This window comes from Mobula birostris, chromosome 17, assembly GCF_030028105.1.
Source record: "Mobula birostris isolate sMobBir1 chromosome 17, sMobBir1.hap1, whole genome shotgun sequence".
In the NCBI taxonomy this organism is placed as follows: Eukaryota; Metazoa; Chordata; class Chondrichthyes; order Myliobatiformes; family Myliobatidae; genus Mobula; species Mobula birostris.
In genome coordinates this window covers 72,524,187-72,545,732 of record NC_092386.1, presented here as the reverse complement: position 1 = coordinate 72,545,732, position 21,546 = coordinate 72,524,187, and positions in this window count along the sequence as shown.

The following is a 21,546-nucleotide window of genomic DNA, read 5'->3' as shown; positions in this document are numbered from 1 at the left end:
TATTTTTTGTCCTCTACTGTGCCTATTGTCTTGTTTATTATTTATTGTACTGCCCTGCACTGTTTTGTGCACTTTATATAGTCCTGTGTAGGTCTGTAGACTAGTGTAGTTTTTGTGTTGTCTTACGTGGTCTAGTGTAGCCTTGTGTTATCTCACTTAGTCTAGTGTAGTTTTGTGTTGTTTCATGTAGCACCATGGTCCTGGAGGAACGTTGTTTCGTTTTTAATGTGTACTGTATCAGCAGTTTATGGTTGAAATGACAATAAAAAGCGACTTGACTTGACTTGATGCAACATTGGGAGAAGATTTGGTTTCCAGCAAGACAATGGCACCAAGCATAAAGCCAAAACTACAAGGGAATGGCTTAAAAACAACAAAGTTACTGTCCTGGAGTAGCTGAGTCAGAGTCCAGACCACAATCCAATTGAGAATATGTGGCTGGACTTGACTGTTTACTCACGGTCTCCATGCAATCTGACAGAGCTTCAGCAGTTTTAAAAAGAAGAGAGGGGAAAAATTGCTGCGTCCAGATGTGCAAAGCTGATAGAGACCTTTCCACACAAACTGAAAGCTGTAATTGCCAAAGGTGCATCTACTGAATACTGACTTGAAGGGGTGAATACTTGTGCAATCAATTATTTTGTGTTTTATACTTGTAATTAATTTAGATCACTTTGAAGAGATTTGTTTTCACTTTGACATTGAAGTTTTTTTTCTGTTGATCAGTGTCCATAAAAGCCAAATTAAATCCACTGTGATTCAATGTTGTAAAACAATAAAACATGGAACTTCCAAGAGGGTGAATACTTTTTATAGGCACTGTACTCCTGTCAGATCTCCCCTCAATCTTTTACGTTGCAAGGAATGAAGTCTTAACCTTTTCACTCTTTCCTTATAGCTCAGGTCCTCCAGTCCCGGTAACATCCTTATAAAATTTCTCAGGGTCCAAGGGAACTTTGTCAGGCCCTGGGGATTTATCCACCCTAATTTGCCTCAGGACAGCGAACGCCTTCTCCTCTAATCTGTATAGGGTCCATGACCTCACTGATGCTTTGCCTCACTTCTATAGACTGTCTGTCTGCTGAGTAAATATAGATGGAAAAAAAACAATTTAATATCTCCCCAAACTCTTCTGGCTCCATGCATAGGTTACCATACTGATCTTCTCGAGGAAGATCTGCTCTATCTGTGCATATTTCCTGGTTCCCATCCCCCTTCACCTATAGTTGAAACTCTCCCCTCCCTCTGAAGCAAGAATATTAGTTCCCCTCCAATTCAGGTACAAACTGTCCTGTATGTACGGGTGCAAACACGAGGAATTCTGCAGATGATGTACAGGTCTCACCTTTGCTGGAAGGAAACCCAGTGGTCCAAAAAGATGAAGCTCTCCCTCTTGCCCCATCTCCTAAGCTACAAATCAAATGGTATTCTGCTCCTATTTCTGACTTCACCGTTTGAAAGATGAAATGGAACATTTCTGACCAGAATGACATTAATGGTTTTTTAATTGAAAAATATGGATAAGTAGATACAAAAAATATATACAAAGCAGTAATGTGGCTTTTCAGCTGCATTATAATTAATGAAAATGATAACTTGTTCAATACTGTAATGAAAAACATATTTATAAAGCACTTTCAAGGTGACGTACTATCCCAAACTATTCTGCTGTCTATAAGAATCGTTCTGTTTTGAAGTTTATTGAATATTTTAATTCAGAGAAACACATAAGCTTCTAATGACAGGTGATAGCACAGTGTTCACATAATCCATTTTAACAATTCCAATCAAAGGATAAACTTTCTCATTTCTCTATAGCTTGAGAACATGTACATGCAGTCTCCCTGCAAGGTACATGGAAACAGCAAATAAGTTTAGGGGTGTGATTTGACCTTGCATCTTTCCAATCCAGAGCCAGTGGTGGGTGCTACAGTAGTGTAGTGGTTAGCTATGACAGCCGGGGCTGTCCAGAGTTTGGAGTTCAATTCTGATGCCATTCCATAAGGAATCTTTGTTGTGTCCTCACCATGAATGTGTGAGTTTTCCCCAGTGCTCTGCTTTCCACCAACAGTCCAAAGACATACTGATTTGGTTAATTAGTCACATGATTAGGTTGGAGTTGATTGGGGTTGTGGGGTTACTGGGGTGGTGGGGTGGTGTGGCTGGAAGAGCCAGAAAGGTCTACTGCATGCTGTATGGCTAAGTAAATGAATAACGATAAAAAGACAAAGAGAACCCTTCACAAAAGACAGCTATTACACTGAGATCATAAGAACTGGAGAAATAGAAACAGCAGTAGGTCACGAAGCCTGCCTGACATTCACTAAAGTTAGAGCTGTTCTCTTAACTATATCCTACTTTTGGTATTAATCCTGTATCACTTGATTCCCTTAATACCTGAGAATACATTGGCATCTTTTTTAAATACGCTGGGTTGATTAAAACTTCACAGCTGTCTTGGGTAGAGAATTCCAAAGATCCATTCTGTGAATGAAGAAATTTATTCTCCTCTCAAAGTTCGCAGTGAATTTATTTTCAATGTCACCAGATGTGACCCACAGATTCTTTGCAGGCATTCATGGCAAATAGAAAGAAACACAATAGAATCACAATAGAAATAATGAATAAATAAGCAATAATATTGAGAACATGAGTTGTAGAGTCCGTGAAAGTAAATCCTTAGGTTGTGCAATCAGTTCAGTGTTGGGGTGATTGAAGTTATCCCCTCTGGTTCAAGAGCCTGATGGTTGAGGGGTAATAATGGTTCCTGAACCTGGTGGTGTGGGACTTGAGGCTCCTGTACCTCCTTCCTGATGGCAGCAGTGAGAAGGATGGTGGGAGTCCTTGCTGATGGATGCTGCATTCCTGTGACAGCACTCCTTGTGAATATGCTCAATGGTGGTGAGGGCTTTACCTGCAACGAACTGGGCCATATCCACTGCTTTTTGCAGTTTTTCTATTCAAAGGCTTTGGTGTTTCCATACCAGACTGTGATGCAATCAGCTAGTATACTCTCCACTCTGCATCTATAGAAGTTTATCAAAGTTTTAGATGACATGTCAAATCTGCACGAAAATCTGAAATTAGAGGCACTGGCGTGCCTTCTTTGTAATGGTAGTTTCATGCTGGAGCCAGGACAGATCCTCTGAAATGATACCATTGAGGAATTGAAACTTGCTCACTTTCTGCCCCTCTCTCACACTCTCATCACGGGTAAAGTCCTCGCCATCGTTGAGCACATCTACACAAATTGTTATCGCAGGAGAGCAGCATTAAGGTCCCGACCACCCAGAACGTGCTCTCTTTTTGCTGCTGCAAGCATTGAACAAACACCCCAATGAAAACGGTCTGTATCTGCTCAATCCCTCTTCATAACTCAGTCCCTCAAGTCCCGCAATCTCTTTGTAAATCTCCTTTACAACCTTTCTTGTTGAATGGCATCTTTTGTATTTGAGTAATTTGGCATTTTAGGAATCAATCTGAATGCTTGCAGCAACAGTATCCTGCCATCAGTAGGGAGACTAGATCTGTACATAGTATTCTGGATACAGGGCCCTGTGTAATTGGAGAAAGTCATCTCTATTCCTGAACATAAATCTTATGCAACAAGATCCAAAATGCCATTTCCTTCCTAGTACCTGCCCGTTAACTTTACAAGATGTGTGGAAAGACACCTACTGTAGTTTCCTCTAAACACCAACATCTTCAATCTGTGATGCAGGGTTCCGACTGACCCAAAACCTTTGCAGTTCCTCCTCACCACCCTGCCGCACCCCAACCCTCCACACTCAACCCACTGAGTTACTCGAACAGATTGTTTTTCTCTTTGGTCTCTCTTCATCTAGAGGGGATGCAATATTGGATCTCCTGTTAGGAAACGAGTTAGGGCCAGTGACAGAAGTCTGTGTAGGGGAACACTTTGGTTCCAGTGATCATAACACCATTAGTTTCAACTTGATCATGGACAAAGATAGATCTGGTCCTAGGGTTGAGGTTCTTAACTGGAAGAAGGCCAAATTTGAAGAAATCTAAAAAGCGTGGATTGGGACAGGTTGTTCTCTGGCAAAGATGTGATCGGTAGGTGGGAAGCCTTCAAAGGAAAAATTTTGAGAGTGCAAAATTTGTATGTTCCTGTCAGGATTAAAGGCAAAGTGAATAGGAATAAGGAACCTTGGTTCTCAAGGGATATTGCAACTCTGATAAAGAAGAAGAGGGAGTTGTATGACATGTATAGAAAGCAGGGAGTAAATAAAGTGCTTGAGGAGTATAAGAAGTGCAGGAAAATACTTAAGAAAGAAATGAGGAGGGCTAAAAGAAGACATGAGGTTGCCTTGGCAGTCAAAGTGAAGGATAATCCAAAGAGCTTTTACAGGTATATTAAGAGCAAAAGGATTGTAAGGGATAAAATTGGTCCTCTTGAAGATCAGAGTGGTCGGCTATGTGCAGAACCAAAGGAAATGAGGGGGATCTTAAATAGGTTTTTTGCGTCTGTATCTACTAAGGAAACTGGCATGAAGTCTATGGAATTAAGGGAAACAAGTAGTGAGATCATGGAAACTGTACAGATCAAAAAGCAGGAGGTGCTTGCCGTCTTGAGGAAAATTAAAGTGGATAAATCCCCGGGACCTGACAGGGCATTTCCTCGGACCTTGAAGGAGACTAGTGTTGAAATTGCAGGGGCCCTGGCAGAAATATTTAAAATGTCGCTGTCTACAGGTGAGGTGCCGGAGGATTGGAGAGTGGCTCATGTTGTTCTGTTGTTTAAAAAAGGATCGAAAAGTAATCCGGGAAATTATAGTCCAGTAAGTTTAACGTTGGTAGTAGGTAAGTTATTGGAGGGAGTACTAAGAGACAGAATCTACAAGCATTTGGATAGACAGGGACTTATTAGGGAGAGTCAACATGGATTTGTGCATGGTAGGTCATGTTTGACCAATCTATTGGAGTTTTTCGAGGAGGTTACCAGGAAAGTGGATGAAGGGAAGGCAGTGGATATTGTCTACATGGACTTCAGTAAGGCCTTTGACAAGGTCCCGCATGGGAGGTTAGTTAGGAAAATTCAGTCGCTAGGTATACATGGAGAGGTGGTAAATTGGATTAGACATTGGCTCAGTGGAAGAAGCCAAAGAGTGGTAGTAGAGAATTGCTTCTCCGAGTGGAGGCCTGTGACTAGTGGTGTGCCACAGGGATCAGTGCTGGGTCCATTGTTATTTGTCATCTATATCAATGATCTGGATGATAATATGGTAAATTGGATCAGCAAGTTTGCTGATGATACAAAGATTGGAGGTGTAGTAGACAGTGAGGAAGGTTTTCAGAGCCTGCAGAGGGACTTGGACCAGCTGGAAAAATGGGCTGAAAAATGGCAGATGGAGTTTAATACAGACAAGTGTGAGGTATTGTACGTTGGAAGGACAAACCAAGGTAGAACATACAGGGTTAATGGTAAGGCACTGAGGAGTGCAGTGGAACAGAGGGACCTGGGAATACAGATACAAAATTCCCTAAAAGTGGCGTCACAGGTAGATAGGGTCGTAAAGAGAGCTTTTGGTACATTGGTGTTTATTAATCAAAGTATTGAGTACAAGAGCTGGAATGTTATGATGAGGTTGTATAAAGCATTGGTGAGGCCGAATCTGGAGTATTGTGTTCAGTTTTGGTCACCAAATTACAGGAGGGATATAGATAAGGTTGAAAGAGTGCAGAGAAGGTTTACAAGGATGTTGCCGGGACTTGAGAAACTCAGTTACAAAGAAAGGTTGAATATGTTGGGACTTTATTCCCTGGAGCGTAGAAGAATGAGGGGAGATTTGATAGAGGTATATAAAATTATGATGGGTATAGATAGAGTGAATGCAAGCAGGCTTTTTCCACTGAGGCAAGGGGAGAAAAAAACCAGAGGACATGGGTTAAGGGTGAGGGGGGAAAAGTTTAAAGGGAACATTAGGAGGGGCTTCTTCACAGTGGTGGGAGTGTGGAATGAGCTGCCAGACGAGGTGGTAAATGCGGGTTCTTTTTGAACATTTAAGAATAAATTGGACAGATACATGGATGGGAGGTGTATGGAGGGATATGGTCCGTGTGCATGTCAGTGGGACTAGGCAGAAAATGGTTCGGCACAGCCAAGAAGGGCCAAAAAGCTTGTTTCTGTGCTGTAGTTTTTCTGTGTTTTTTTTTTAAAGCCCAACTCTAAACTTCTTATTTCACTGACGCAGTGAATTGAACATTTTCCCACTTTACATCTGCCCTTTCACAAAACCTCTATGTACCGCTCTATCTCTGTATTTTCCTCTCAGCCGTATTAAATTGATTTATTTTTAATTTAATTGATTCACCCATGGTCTTCAAGAAAAGAAATCTTTCATTTTTTTGGGACAATTTGTTTTATGGGAAGGATGTAACAGAGAAATGGAGGTTATTTAAAGGTGAAATTTTGAGGGTACGGAATCTTTATGTTCCTGTTAGGTTGAAAGGAAAGGTTAAAAGTTTGAGAGAGCCATGGTTTTCAAGGGATATTGGAAACTTGGTTCGGAAAAAGAGAGGGACTTACAATAAATATAGGCAGTTTGGAGTTAATGAGGTGCTCGAGGAATATAAAGAATGTAAGAAGAACCTTAAGAAAGGAATTAGAAAAGCTAAAAGAAGATGCGAGGCAGCTTTAGCAAGTAAGGTGAAAATAAATCCAAAGGGTTTCTACAGTTATATTAACAGCAAAAGGATAGTGAGGGATAAAATTGGTCCCTCAGAGAATCAGAGTGGACGGCTATGTGCGGAGCCAAAAGAGATGGGGGAGATTTTGAACAATTTCTTTTCTTCGGTATTCACTAAGGAGAAGGATATTGAATTGTGTAAGGTAAGGGAAACAAGTAGGGTAGTTATGGAAACTATGATGATTAAAGAAGAGGAAGCACTGGCACTTTTAAGGAATATAAAAGTGGATAAGTCTCTGGGTCCTGACAGGATATTCCCTAGGACCTTGAGGGAAGTTAGTGTGGAAATAGCAGGGGCTCTGACAGAAATACTTCAAATGTCATTAGAAACGGGGATGGTGCCTGAGGATTGGCATATTGCTCATGTTGTTCCATTGTTTAAGAAGGGTTCTAAGAGTAGACCTAACAATTATTGGCCTGTGAGTTTGACATTGGTGGTGGGTAAGTTGATGGAAAGTATTCTTAGAAATGGTATATATAATTATCTGGATAGACAGGGTCTGATCAGGAACTGTCAACATGAATTTGTGCATGGAAGGTCATGTTTGACAAATCTTACTGATTTTTTTGAAGAAGTTACTGGGAAAGTTGACGAGGGTAAAGCGGTGGATCTCGTCTATGTGGACTTCAGTAAGGCCTTTGACAAGGTTCCACATGGAAGGTTAGTTAGGAAGGTTCAATTGTTAGGCATTAATATCGAAGTAGTAAAATGGATTCAGCAATGTCTGGATGAGAGGCACCAAAGAGTAGTGGTGGATAACTGTGTGTCAGATTGGAGGACGGTGTGTAGTGGTGTGCCTCAGGGATCTGTATTGCGTCCAGTGTTGTTTGTCATATATACTAATGATCTGGATGATGAGGTGGTAAATTGGATTAGTAAGTATGCAGATGATACTAAGATAGGTGGTGTTGTGGATAATAAAGTAGGTTTTCAAAGCTTGTAGAAAGATTTAGGACAGTTAGAAGAGTGGGCTGAAAGAAGGCAGATGGAGTTTAATGCTAACAAATGTGAAGTGCTACATTTTGGTAAGACTAATCAAAATAGGGCATACATGGTAAATGGTAGGGCATTGAAGAATGCAGTAGAACAGAGGGATCTAGGAATAATGGTGCATAGTTCCCTGAAGGTGGAATCTCATGTGGATAGGGTGGTGAAGAAAGCTTTTGGTATGCTGGCCTTTATTAATCAGAGCATTGAGTATAGGAGTTGGGATGTAATGTTGAATTTGTACAAGGCATTGGTAAAAACATAGAAACATAGAAAATAGGTGCAGGAGTAGGCCATTCGGCCCTTCGAGCCTGCACCGCCATTTATTATGATCATGGCTGATCATCCAACTCAGAACCCCACCCCAGCCTTCCCTCCATACCCCCTGACCCCCGTAGCCACAAGGGCCATATCTAACTCCCTCTTAAATATAGCCAATGAACTGGCCTCAACTGTTTCCTGTGGCAGAGAATTCCACAGATTCACCACTCTCTTGTAAGACCAAATTTGGAGTATTGTGTACAGTTCGGTCACCGAATTATAGGAAAGATGTCAACAAAATTGAGAGAGTACAGAGAAGATTTATTAGAATGTTACTTGGGTTTCATCTCCAAAGTTACAGAGAAAGGTTGAACAAGTTGGGTCTTTATTCTTTGGAGCGTAAAAGGTTGAGGGGGGACTTGATAGAGGTATTTAAAATAATGAGGGGGATAGATAGAGTTGACGTGGATAGTTTTTTTCCATTGAGAGTGGGAGAGATTCAAACCAGAGGACATGAATTGAGAGTTAAAGGGCAAAAGTTTAGGGGTAACATGAGGGGGAACTTCTTTATTCAGAGAGTGGTGGCTGTGTGGAACGAGCTTCCAGCAGAAGTGGTTGAGGCAGGTTCGATGTTGTCATTTAAAGTTAAATTAGATAGCTATATGGACAGGAAAGGAATGGAGGGTTATGGGCTGAGTGCAGGTCGGTCGGACTAGGTGAGAGTAAGAGCTCAGCATGGACTAGAAGGGCTGAGATGATCTGTTTCCGTGCTGTAATTGTTATATGGTTATATGGTTATTTTTATACAGTCAGATTGTGCCTCGAGTTTCATTTTAATGTGGTTGACATTTAGCTGATCTCTGGAGTGGTCAAACCAGTCTCACCAGATTATTAAGCAACAATAGTTGACGTATCCACATTCCAGAAATTGATTCTTTCGCAAACAGAGACTAATTAATGGTGAAGGCAATTTAATTCCACCTATTCCACCAAGAATGGATTCTCAACAGAAAAAATCCCATGCTGGGTTTGCCGATTTTTTTTGGCACATTGAAATCGGTGGTTTTCAATTTTTTTTCAAATCAAGTTGAAGTTTCATTATCATTCAACCACATATAGATACAGCTGATGGAGATGCATTCCTCAGTGCACTTCAGTACTGGTATCGGTATCAGTTTTGTTATTGTCACATGTGCCAAGATACAGTCAAATGCTTGTCATGTCTACTGTTCACACACATACACTGCATTGAGGTTGAAGAAGGTAAAATGATAACAATGCAGAATAAAATGTAAATGCTACAGAGACTGAGCAGGTAAACAATAAAATACAAGATTGTAACATGGTAGATTTTGAGGTCAAAAGTTATCACGCAAGAGTCCAGGTAACAGTGGGGTAGAAGTTATCTTTGAGACCTAAATGGCACTGTGTACAGCGGCTGTGTTGCGAGCTCCATTCCAAATCTACAGTATACTACTAATTTCTACAATTTTCTTAGCATTTTCTGTTCAAGTAATTGATAGTCACATCAGATACTGGGTCCCTAACTCCTAAGAACTTTCTACAGGGGCACAATTGAGAGCATCCTGACTGGTTGCATCACTGCCTGGAATGGGAACTGTACCTCCCTTAATCGCAGGACTCTGCAGAGTGTGGTGCGGACAGCCCAGCGCATCTGTAGTTGTGAACTTCCCATGATTCAGGACATTTACAAAGACAGGTGTGTACAAAGGGCCCATAGGATCATTGGGGACCCAAGCCATCCCAACCACAATCTACTCCAGCTGCTACCATCCGGGAAACGGTATCGCAGCATAAAAGCCAGGACCAACAGGCTCCAGCACAGCTTCTTCCACCAGGCCATCAGACTGATGAACTCATGCTGATTTGAGTGTCCTCTATATTACATTGACTGTTCTATTTATTATAAATTACTGTGATTGCACATTGCACATTTAGATGGAGTCTAATGTAAAGATTTTTACTCCTCATGTAAGAAATGGATGTAAGAAATAAAGTCAATTCAATTCAATACGTGCTTTCCAGCTTTTGTGTCTTCTGCCCAATGGAAGAGGGGAGGGGAGAAGAGTGAATATTTAGGGTGAGTGTGGTCTTGATTATGCTGACTGCTTTACTGTGACAGTGGGGAGTATAGAGAGAGTCCATAAAGGGGAGGGTGGCTTGCATGATTACTGAAGTGTGTCATTCGCTCTCTGAAGTTTCCCTGTTCTATACAATGTATAGAGCAGTACAGCCCTCAATGTTGTGTCTAACCCTTCGCTCTTTGACATATCCAACCGTTTTCTCTCATCCATAAGACATAGGAGCAGAATTAGGCCATTCAGCCCAGCAAGTCTGTCCCACCATTCCATCATGGCTGATCCTGGATCCCACTCAACTCCATACAGCTGCCTTCTTGCCATAATCCTTTGATGTCCTCGACCTGGCCTCCACCACAGTCTGTGGCAGAGCATTCCACAGATTTACTACCCTCTGGCTAAAAAAAATCCTCCTTACCTGTGTTCTAAAAGGTCGCCCCTCAATTTTAAGGCTGTTTCCTCTAGTTCTCGACACCCCCACCATAGGAAACACCCACCTTATATCGAGTCCTTTCAGCATTTGGTAGGTTTCAATGAGATCCCTCCCGCATTCTTCTAAACTCCAGTGAGTACAGACCCAAAGCTGCCAAATGCTCCTCATATGTTAACCCCTTCATTCTCAGAATCATCCTCATGAACCTCCTCCAGGCTGCCTCAATGACAACTTATCCTTTCTCAGATACAGAGCTCAAAACTGTTGACAATACTCCAAGTGTGGCCTGACTAGTGTCTTATAAAGTCTCAGCATTATCTCCTTGCTTTTATATTCTATTCCCCTTGAAATAAATGCCAACATTGCTCATGCCTTCTTTACCACAGACTCAACCTGTAAGTTAACCTTCTGGGAGTCTTGCACAAGGACTCCCAAGTCCCTCTGCACCTCCGATGTTTGAACCTTCTCCCCATTTAGATAACAGTCTGCACTATTGTTCCTTTTACCAAAATGCATTATCATACATTTCCCAACACTGTATTCCATCTGCCACTTTTTTGCCCATTCTTCCAATTTGCCTAAGCTCTGCTGCAATGCATTGGTTCCTCAGCACTACCTACCCCTCCACCTATCTTTGTGTCATCCGCAAACTTTGCCACAAAGCCATCAATTCCATTATCCAAATCATTGACAATGTGAAAAGTAGCAGTCCCATACTGACCCCTGAGGAACACCACTAGTCACTGGCAGCAAACCAGAAAACGTCCCCTTTATTCCCACTGGCTGCCTCCTGCCTGTCAGCCATTCCTCTATCCATGCCAGTATCTTTCCTGTAACTCCATAGGATTTTATCTTGTTAAGCATCCCCACAAATAAGGCACCTTATCAAATGCCTTCTGAAAATCCAAGTAAATGGCGTCCACTGCCTCTCCTTCGTCCGCACTGCTTGTTACTTACTTGAAGAATTCTAACAGATTTGTCAGGCAAGACTTCCCTTGACAGAGACCATGCTGACTTTGATTTACTTTATTGTCAGTCTCTAAGTACCCCGAGACCTTATTCTTAATGATTGTCTCCAACACTTTCCCAACCATTGAGGTTAGGCTAACTGGCCTATAATTTCCTTTTTTTTTTTGCCTTCCTCCCTTAAAGATTTGGAGTGACATTTGCAATCTTCCAGCCCTCCGGGACTATGTCAGAATCCAGTGATTCTTGAAAGATCATGACCAATGCATCCGTTATCCCTTCAGCAACCTTGCTCAGGACTCTGGGATGTAGTCCATCTGGTCCAGGTGACTTATCCACCTTGGGACCTTTGAGTTTGCCCAGCACTTTGTCCTTTGCACTAACAATGGCACTCACTCCTGCTCCCTGACACTCACAGACCTCCAGCACACTGCTAGTGTCTTCCACAGTGAAGACAGATGCAAAGTACCCATTAAGTTCATCTGCCATTTCTTTGTCCTCCATTACTACCTCAACAGAATCATTTTCCAGTGGTCCAATATCAACTCTCACTTCCCTTTTACTCTTTATAAATATCTCTTAAACAGATCCTTTCTTTAAAAACCCTCTCATTTCCTGGAAAACATCTGTTTCCAATTTATACTCTCAACTTTGTGCCTAATAGCATCATAATAAGTTCTCCCCTGATTAATTACTTTCACATGCCATCTGCTCCTGTTCTTGTCTAAAGCTATCTTAACAGTTAGGGAGTTGTCACTATCTCCAAAATGCACGCCCACTGAGGGATCTGTCAGCTGACCAGGTTCATTGCTTCATACTAGATCCGGTATTGCCTCTCTCTAGTCAGCTTGTCTACATGCTGTGTCAGGAATTCTTCCTGGACACACCTAACAAGTTCTGCCTCATCTAAACCTCTCGCACTCAGGATTTTTTTTTTTTTGCATCTTTCCAAAATCTGCCTTCTGATCTGCTCCTCGGTGTTCCTTCTGCAATGGCGGAGTGGGGTTGTAGGTTACTTCCAATACTGAGATTGCTCCTTTTCTGTTTCTGACTCTCCTACGCTGAGTCAGTAGATAATCCTTTCTAGAAGTGTCTGCAGTGATCATATTATCCCAGATTAGCAATGCCACTCTCCCATCTCTTTTGCCTCCCTCCCTGTATCTGAACCCTGGAACATCCAACAGCCATTCTTGCCCTCGTGACAGACAAGTCTCAGTAAATGCCACAATATTGTAGTTCAATGTACTGATCCATGCCCTCACTTCAGTGCCCTTGCTCCTGATACTTCTCGCATTAGGATATATATATTTCAAGCCATTCAGCTGACTGTATTTATACCCTATCCTTCCTCAGTCTCTCTATATTTTGCACCAACTACCCCATCATTTGACCAATAACTCTAGTTCCCATCCCCCTGCCAATCTAGTTTAAATCTCCCCCAGCAGCTCTAACCAACCTGCCTACAAGGACATTGGTCCTTCTTAAGCCCCGTCCATTTTATACAGGTCATACCTTTCCCATACCAAGCCATTTTGCATCTAGGTAGAATAATTTCTATGCTGCATTGATAAACATTGGTAAAGGTCAATGGGGCTTGCCAATTTTCTTCAACTTCCAGAGGAAATGGTGGCATTGGTAAGTTTTCTTGACCATGACATTAACCAGATAGAACATGCAGTTCACGGTGAATGACAGGGCCATTGGGGAGTACGGTAGACCAGAGAAACCTAGGGATACAAGTCCATTATTCCCTCAATGTAGCAATACTAGTTGACAAACTTTTGAAGAAGGCATATGGCATGCTTGCCTTCATTGGATGTCATATCATCACTGAGCGATATGTTGGAAAGACTGCACCTGGAATATTGCTGACTGCCATATTGTAGACTCATGTGCATGAAACATGATCTGCCGTGCACAAAGCTATGTTGGAAATTATTCAGAAAATGTGTAGCTTAGGCGGTTGATGGTTGGATTGATTTGTTTTCCAATCTTGGCAGTTTGCTAGCAAATGATTCATCACCAAACGTTTCATCACTGATGGTGTCTTCTTGTCTGGTGATGAGATGTTTGCAAGCAAATTGCCAGGATTGGAGAACAATTCAACCCAACAAAGTTATGTCCTTATCCGTAATGTGTTTTCCAAATGCATATAGATTCTGTCTTTTGGCATACCCTACCACTGATGTTAAACTCACTAGGCTGTGGCTTTTTCTTACAGTTTGTCTCAAATAAAGGCACAACGTGAGACCGTTTTACAGTACCTTACCCAATACTAATGAAGATACAGATATGTTTGAGACAGAAGAGATTCTGCAGATACTCAAGATCTTAAGCAACACATACACAATGCTGGAGGAACTCACCAGGCCAGGCAAAAAAAGAATAGTTGATGTTGTGACTGAGAATCTTCATCAGGACAGTTTGATGAAGACTCTTGATAAAGGATCTCAGCCCAAAACATTGACTATAAAAATTTCTACCAGAGTTCCAACAACTTCTTTCCAGCATCATGATATCTGAAGAGAACACGTCTGAGCAGCTGTGTGGAGCTCTCCAGTGCATTTTCAGTCTGAGTCTCAGCCTGGAAAGGGTCCCAACGGAGAAGAGAGATGGCAGCGTGACGCAGCGCGCAGCGGCCACTTCGGAATGAATATCTGTTATCTGTCAAGTAGGATGCCGTGCACAATCCTGATTTGATGGAGACAGACATGAGAAGTGGGGAGGAATATCTGGTGAAACTTCTGAAATGCCTTTTTCGCTGCCACGGCTACTGTGCGATCTGAAATCTCCAGAGGGGAAGGCCCCAAATCCTTGGCTTTGCCTGTTGCTTGGTGGCCAGGGCTGGGGCTGAAGCGCTCGGCAGAGTTGGTGTTCAGTGCTCGGTGTTGGGGGGGCTGGTTGGAGGCTCGAAGTTTTCAGATGGACTCAGAGTGGGCTGTGGTCGGGTGCTTCCCGGGTGCTGCATCGGCAAGTTTGCGGCGCTGGAGGTTCATGGCAGGGAGAGTTTTTCTTCCTTCTACCGTCTGCGTGAGATGATGGGACTATCTGGACTTTGAGACTTTTTTTTACCGTGCCCATGGTCTGCTCTTCATCAAATTACAGTATTGCTTTGCACTGTTGTAACTATATGTTATAATTGTGTGTTTTTTGTCAGTTTTGGTCTTGGTCTGTCTTGTGTTTCTGTGATATCATACTGGAGGAACATTGTATCATTTCTTAATGCATGCATTACTAAATGACAATAAAGGAGGACTGAGTGTCCTCATAATCTAATCTAATCTAAAAAACTGTGTGGAAAACATCATGTATTGCCCCAGTACCCAAGAAGGGCCAAAGGAAAGTCTTGAATGACTACTGTCCAGTGCCCATGACCTCAAACATCCTGAAGACCCTAGAGAGGCTAGTCTTGGTTCACCTCTGACCCCTGGTCAGATCAAACCTTAATTCCATACAGTTTGCCTACCAGGAGTCGACAATGCTGAACGGAGCCTACTCCCATTTGGATAAGCAGATCAGCACTGTGAGGATCATGTTTTTTGATTTCTCAAGTGCCTTCAGTACCATGCAGCCCTCACTGCTGGGGGGAAAACTCTGTTCAATGCAGGTTGGCTTTTCCATTGTATCTTGGATAATGGACTACCTGACTGGCAGACCACAGTTTGTGCAGCTTCAGAGCTGTGTGTCAGACATGGCTATAAGCAGCACTGGGGCCTCACATTGGCTCCCTTCCTGTTCACCCTGTATACCTCGAACTTTAGATACAAAACTGAGTCATGTCATCTGCAGAAGTTCTCTGATGACTGAGCAGTAGTGGAGTGTATAATGGGAGGACGGAAGATGAATACAGGGACTTTGTTAGATAGTGCAAGCTGAATCATCTGCAGCTCAGCATCAGTAAGACAAAGTAGATGGTGATGGACCTCAAGAAGACTAAGCCTGCACTGCTGCCTGTTACTATTGATGATGAAGACATGGAAGTGGTGAGGACCTACACCTGGGGGTGCACCTGGACAACAGACTCGAGTGGAGCACCATCACACAGGCTGTGTACAAGAAGGGCCGGAGTTGCCTCTACTTCCTGAGGAGACTGAGGTCCTATGGAGTATTCAGGCCTCTCATTCACATGTTCTGCTGGTCCATTGTTGCCAGTACAATCTTCTATGTGGTGGTGTGCTGGGACAATGGCAGCAACAGGTTTAATAAACTGATTAGAAAGGCTGGCTCTGTTATAGGAGTCAAACTGGACACACTGGAGGCTCTGTTAGAACAAAGGGCCCTACAGAAAATCTTGGCAATTCTGGACAATGTTTCTCACCTCTGCATGCCACCTTGGCTGAACAGAAGAACACTTTTAGTGATAGACTGAGACAACTGCGTTGCGTCATTCTTACCCTCAGCCATCAGGCTCTATAATGAGTTAACCTATAGTCAGAGAAGCGATGACCCTCTCCTGTTGGACTGTTTGTGGTAACTTATTTTTTATTCTTTCCTATTTCTCTTCTAATATTTGTACATCTGTGCACTTGTAATGCTACGGTGACACAGTAATTTCCTTTGGGATCAATAAAGTATCTGTTATTTCAGTTTGAATTCTCTTTCTCCTTTATCCATGGTGACTTTGAAATGCATAGGCGAAATACTCTGATGCGTGAAACCACAATCCCTGGAAACAGCTTTGTTCCCAACATAACAGGAAGACTAACATATTTTGCTGGTAATGTAATTTTTAACCAAACATAATGGATGTTGGAAGGCAATTAATTTGTCCAAAATACATGTTGTTCATGGTAGGAATATTATGTATCAAATGGTTCACACTGTTATCTAGCATACTGATTGAATTAGTTGCTGGAGTTGCTCAGTTTCTGGGAAACAAGAATAATAAGCTGTTATTTCCCTTCTTTTAGAATTAGCATGTTGTTTTTAATTCCATCTCCAACAGACAGTTTAAATATTAGCATGCTTGTGACATGTTAGCATGATGTCATGAAATGATACAAATTGTGGATCTTCTTGGGTACTGTCAACTGTACTGATCATCAGCTTTAAGAATTAGATGCTCAAACTGGTTGTGTAACTGGTGCATAATACCTGTCTTAGGATGGATTCAGAGATCCTACAATACGAATTAGACTGCTACCCAGTTACCATTTACCAATTTATGTGTGTTCCACTGGCTTCTACTTTCTACCTCCTCTCTATCACAGGACACCTTTCTCTAACTGCAAGGTAAGCACGGAGTAGTAAGTTCTGTCACTTGAATGGGGATTCTAGTATCAAGATTCCTAATCTTAAACACTTGTGTGGACAGGGAAGCTTTTAGTCAATTAATTGGTGACAAAGTAAAGTAATGAAGCTGCAGGCATTATCGATTATTAACTCTATGATTCAGTTGACAAGTTCTTTTAAAAGCTAAGAAAATGTAAATATGTTAATGGAGAGGAAGGAAAATGTGTGTTCTGTAACTTTTTTTGCAGATTTATTTACAAATCTCCGCCTACACCATGTACAAACACAATCCAGGTTAAAAGAAAAGCTGGACAAAAACTCAGATTAATCTGTAGAAAACAAATCTAACTGGTAGATTTTTTCTTCAGTTTAAGGAAACAAGATTAAGTATATTTGGTGTAAACCCTTTCAATGGCATTTTTAGTAATGATCAGAAGTGAAAATTGGGATTTACTTACTGTGTCTGAACTTAGTACTACTCTTTACGTCCATGTAAAAGGGAGAAAAGAACTTGCCGCTATTCTGCATTATGAAATGGCTCAACTGTATACAGTAATGTGCCTTGTCAAATGACAATCCAACATTTCAAGTGATTTAGAGACCTTTCTAATTGTAATTGGTAAAAATTATCAATTACAATTAGTTACTGATTGTAATGAAGATTTACTATTTGATTTAGTTTAATTAACTAATTGTGATTGATAATTTGATAAACATAGTTGAAAAAGATATGGAGATTAAAAGATTGAGTTCATCATTAAAATAATGCCCACTCTTTTGTTAAATAGAATTTCTTTGACAGATGAATCATTTTAAATGAGTAAACGCATTTAACATTCCATTAATCTGAGCTCTCAACAGAACAGAACAACAACAAGAGCAAGCCCTTTTCCTCCCTCCCAGATCTTCAGCCTGCAGACTTCTGACTAACCTTTGGGCTTCGATCTTCAGTTTCAACCCATGGACTAGCTGGGTCTCTGAACTTCAGGCCTCGAACTTTTGACTTGCTGACTCACATATCTAGGAGGTTGTGAGCTCTCATGACCACATGGACATCCGATCCTGGACTGGATCCCCAGGGGACTAGCAGACCCAGTGGGCCACCTGCCTGCATCCTTGCCGGTCCTTGTCCCCGTCCACAGCACTGCCAGCCCAACATAGGGATTTATCCTGAGTCATATAAATAATAAACTTAAAGAATTTTTAAAACAGGGAAACAGAAAATTGAAACAGGAACAATAGGTTTCAGAAGTTCAGTGATAATAGGGCCCTTTCAGAGAGAATTGTGTCCTTGCAGTGGACAAGGTAAGAAGACATATAGTCAAGGTAACTGTGTGAGTCTGTGGATTTTTTTGTTATGTCAGAATAATTTGTCTCCTGAGATGGAGACAGAGAAATCTAGAAAAGGGAGAGATGTTTCAGAAGTGGTCCATCATTGATGAGGGTACCCTGGATTTGCCTATCAATTTGCCTATCACACCAACAGGTCAACAGAGGATGCCATCTCCACAGCACTTCACTCTGCCCTGACCCACCTGGCAGCTCTTATGTCAGAATGCTGTTCAGTGACTTTAGTTCGGCATTCAATACTGTGATCCTCTCCAAGCTGATCACCAAACTTCGCCAGCTTGGTGTCAGCTCATCTCTCTGCAATTGGACCTTGGACTTTCTGACTAACAAACCCCAATCAGTTAAGTTAGACAACCTCTCCTCCTCCACTCTCACCCTGAACACCAGCGTGCCTCAAGGCTGTGTGCTGAGCCCTCTTCTGTACTCCCTTTTCACCTATGACTGCATTCCTGTACATGGTTCTAACTCCATAATCAAGTTCGCAGACAACGCCATGGTGGTTGTTCTGATCAGAGGGGATGAGGAGACAGCCTACAGGGACGAGGTCCAGCACCTGGCCATGTGGTCTGCCGACAACAACCTGGCCCTTAACACCCAGAAGACCAAGGAGATCATTGTGGACTTCAGGCATGCTAGGAACCACACTCATGTCCCCACCTACATCAACGGAGCTGTAGTGAAGCGTGTATCAAGCTTCAAATTCCTTGGTGTCCACATTTCCGAGGATCTCAGCTGGTCCCTGAACTCCTCCATCATGATCAAAAAGGTGCAACAACGCCTTTATTTCCTGCGGAACATCAAGAAAGCTCACCTCTGTCCCAGGATACTGACGGACTTTTACCGCTGTACCATTGAGAGCATACTCACCAACTGCATCTCAGTGTGGTATGGCAATTGTCCCGTATCGGACCGCAAAGAACTCCAGCGTGTGGTGAAAACTGCCCAGCGGATTATCGGCACCCAATTGCCCACCATTGAGAACATCTACCATAAACGCTGCCTGGGCAGGGCGAAAAGCATTCTCAAGGATGCATCTCACCCTAACCATGGACTTTTTACTCTCCTCCCATCCGGTAGGCGCTACAGAAGCCTCCATTCCCGCACCAAAAGGCACAGGAAGAGCTTCTTCCCTGAGGCTGTGACCCTGCTGAACCTCACATCACAGTGCTAAGCAGTATTGCACCCATATTGTACTATCTCAGTACTTTTATATTTGTGTGCTGTAGCACTTACATTTTATTCGCAGTTATTTTGTAAATAATTCTTTGCATTTCTGGTCAGATGCTAACTGCATTTCATTGGCTTTGTATCTGTACTCGGCACAATGACAATAAAGTTGAATATAATCTAATCTAATCAAAGTGAATTTGAGAGTGGGGTGGAAGTTGGTGGCAAGGTGGTAAAAAGGATGATCTTCGAAACTGAGGATCGAAGCCCAAAGGTCAGTCAGAAGTCTACAAGCTGAAGCCCTGGGAAGGAGGAAAAGGGTTCGCTTTTGTTGTTGTAGTTGTGTTCTGTTCTGTTGAGAGCTCAGATTAATGGAATGTTAAATGTGACTACCCGTTTAAAATGATACATCTGTCAAAGAAATTCTACTTAACAAAAGAGTGGGCATTATTTTAATGATGAACTCAATCTTTTAACTTCCATACCTTTTCCAACTATGTTTATCAAATTACCAATTACAATTAGTTAACTAAACTAAATTAAATAGTAAACCTTGATTACAATTAGTAACTAATTGTAATTGATAATTTTTACCAATTACAGTTAGAAAGGTCTCTAAATTACTTGAAATGGCGAATTGTCATTTGACAAGGCACATTACTACATACAGTTGAGCCATTTCATAATGCAGAATAGCTGGCAAGTTTTACAAGGATGTTGCCGGGACTTGAGAAACTCAGTTACAGAGAAAGGTTGAATAGGTTAGGACTTTATTCCCTGGAGCGTAGAAGAATGAGGGGAGATTTGATAGAGGTATATAAAATTATGATGGGTATAGATAGAGTGAATGCAAGCAGACTTTTTCCACTGAGGCAAGGGGAGAAAAAAACCAGAGGACATGGGTTAAGGGTGAGGGGGGAAAAGTTTAAAGGGAACATAGGGGGGGCTTCTTCACACAGAGAGTGGTGGGAGTGTGAAATGAGCCGCCAGATGAAGTGGTAAATGCAGACTCACTTTCAACATATAAGAAAAACTTGGACAGGTACATAGATGGAGGCTTATGGTCCGTGTGCAGGTCAGTGGGACTAGGCAGAAAAATGATTCGGCACAGCCAAGAAGGGCCAAAAGGCCAGTTTCTGTGCTGTAATATTCTATGGTTCTATGATTCTATGAGTTGAACATGAGTGCAGTTTCCAATATAATAACCATATAGCCATAGAACAATTACAGCACGGAAACAGGCCATCTCGGCCCTTCTAGTCCGTGCCGGACTCTTAATGTAAACTTAGTCCCACTGACCCGCACTCAGCCCATAACCCTCCGTTCCTTTCCTGTCCATATATCTAACCAATTTAACTTTAAATGACAACATCAAACCTGCCTCAACCATTTCTGCTGGAAGCTCGTTCCACACAGCTACCACTCTCTGAGTAAAGAAGTTCCCCCTAATGTTACCCCTAAACTTTTGCCTTTTAACTTTCAACTCACGTCCTCTTGTTTGAATCTCCCCCACTCTCAATGGAAAAAACCTATCCATGTCAACTCTATCTATCCCCCTCATAATTTTAAATACCATTATCAAGTCCCCCCTCAACCTTGAATGCTCCAAAGAATAAAGACCTAACTTGTTCAACCTTTCTCTGTAACTTAGGAGATGAAACCCAGGCAACGTTTTAGTAAATCTCCTCTGTACTCTCTCAATTTTATTGACATCTTTCCTATAATTCAGTGACCAGAACTGTACATAATGGAGAAAGAGTTGGGGAGTGGTATCAGAAACATTGGAACAGGAGCTGTACCACATAACCAATGAAAAGACAGATATACTGTAGCTAGGACCTATACAGGTTCCCTTAGGTAACTCTCTTCCTACCTTTGATTTGTAGGAAGAGAGGAATCAAAAGAGTAAGAACACCTCTGCCAGAGGATGAGAATGTAAGTAGAAAGAAACTGGAAACAGTCCTATCTTTGTTGCTGAAAGGCTTTAAGGCCTTCCTGATGGAATAGAGATGTATTAAGACTCAGCGTACAGAATGAAGATAGGGCATTGTGGACCAGGAAATCAGAAGTTGTCAAAATAGAAGAGGGCATGGTAGGTGTCCCAGATGTAGATGGAAACGGAGTGGAAAAGGAAGACAATGTCTGAGGGGATGGTTCAGTAGGCTTTCCATAACAGTCCTGCTCAGAGATGTATCAGGTTAGAGGGTATGGAGTGGAGAACTGTTGTGATAAAATCTGTGATGGTATGGCAGATGTGGCCTGCTGGGATCCTGGTCCAGGGTGAGGTAGGAGAAGATATCTGAGCATTTCCATAAACACAAGAGATCCTGCAGATGCTGA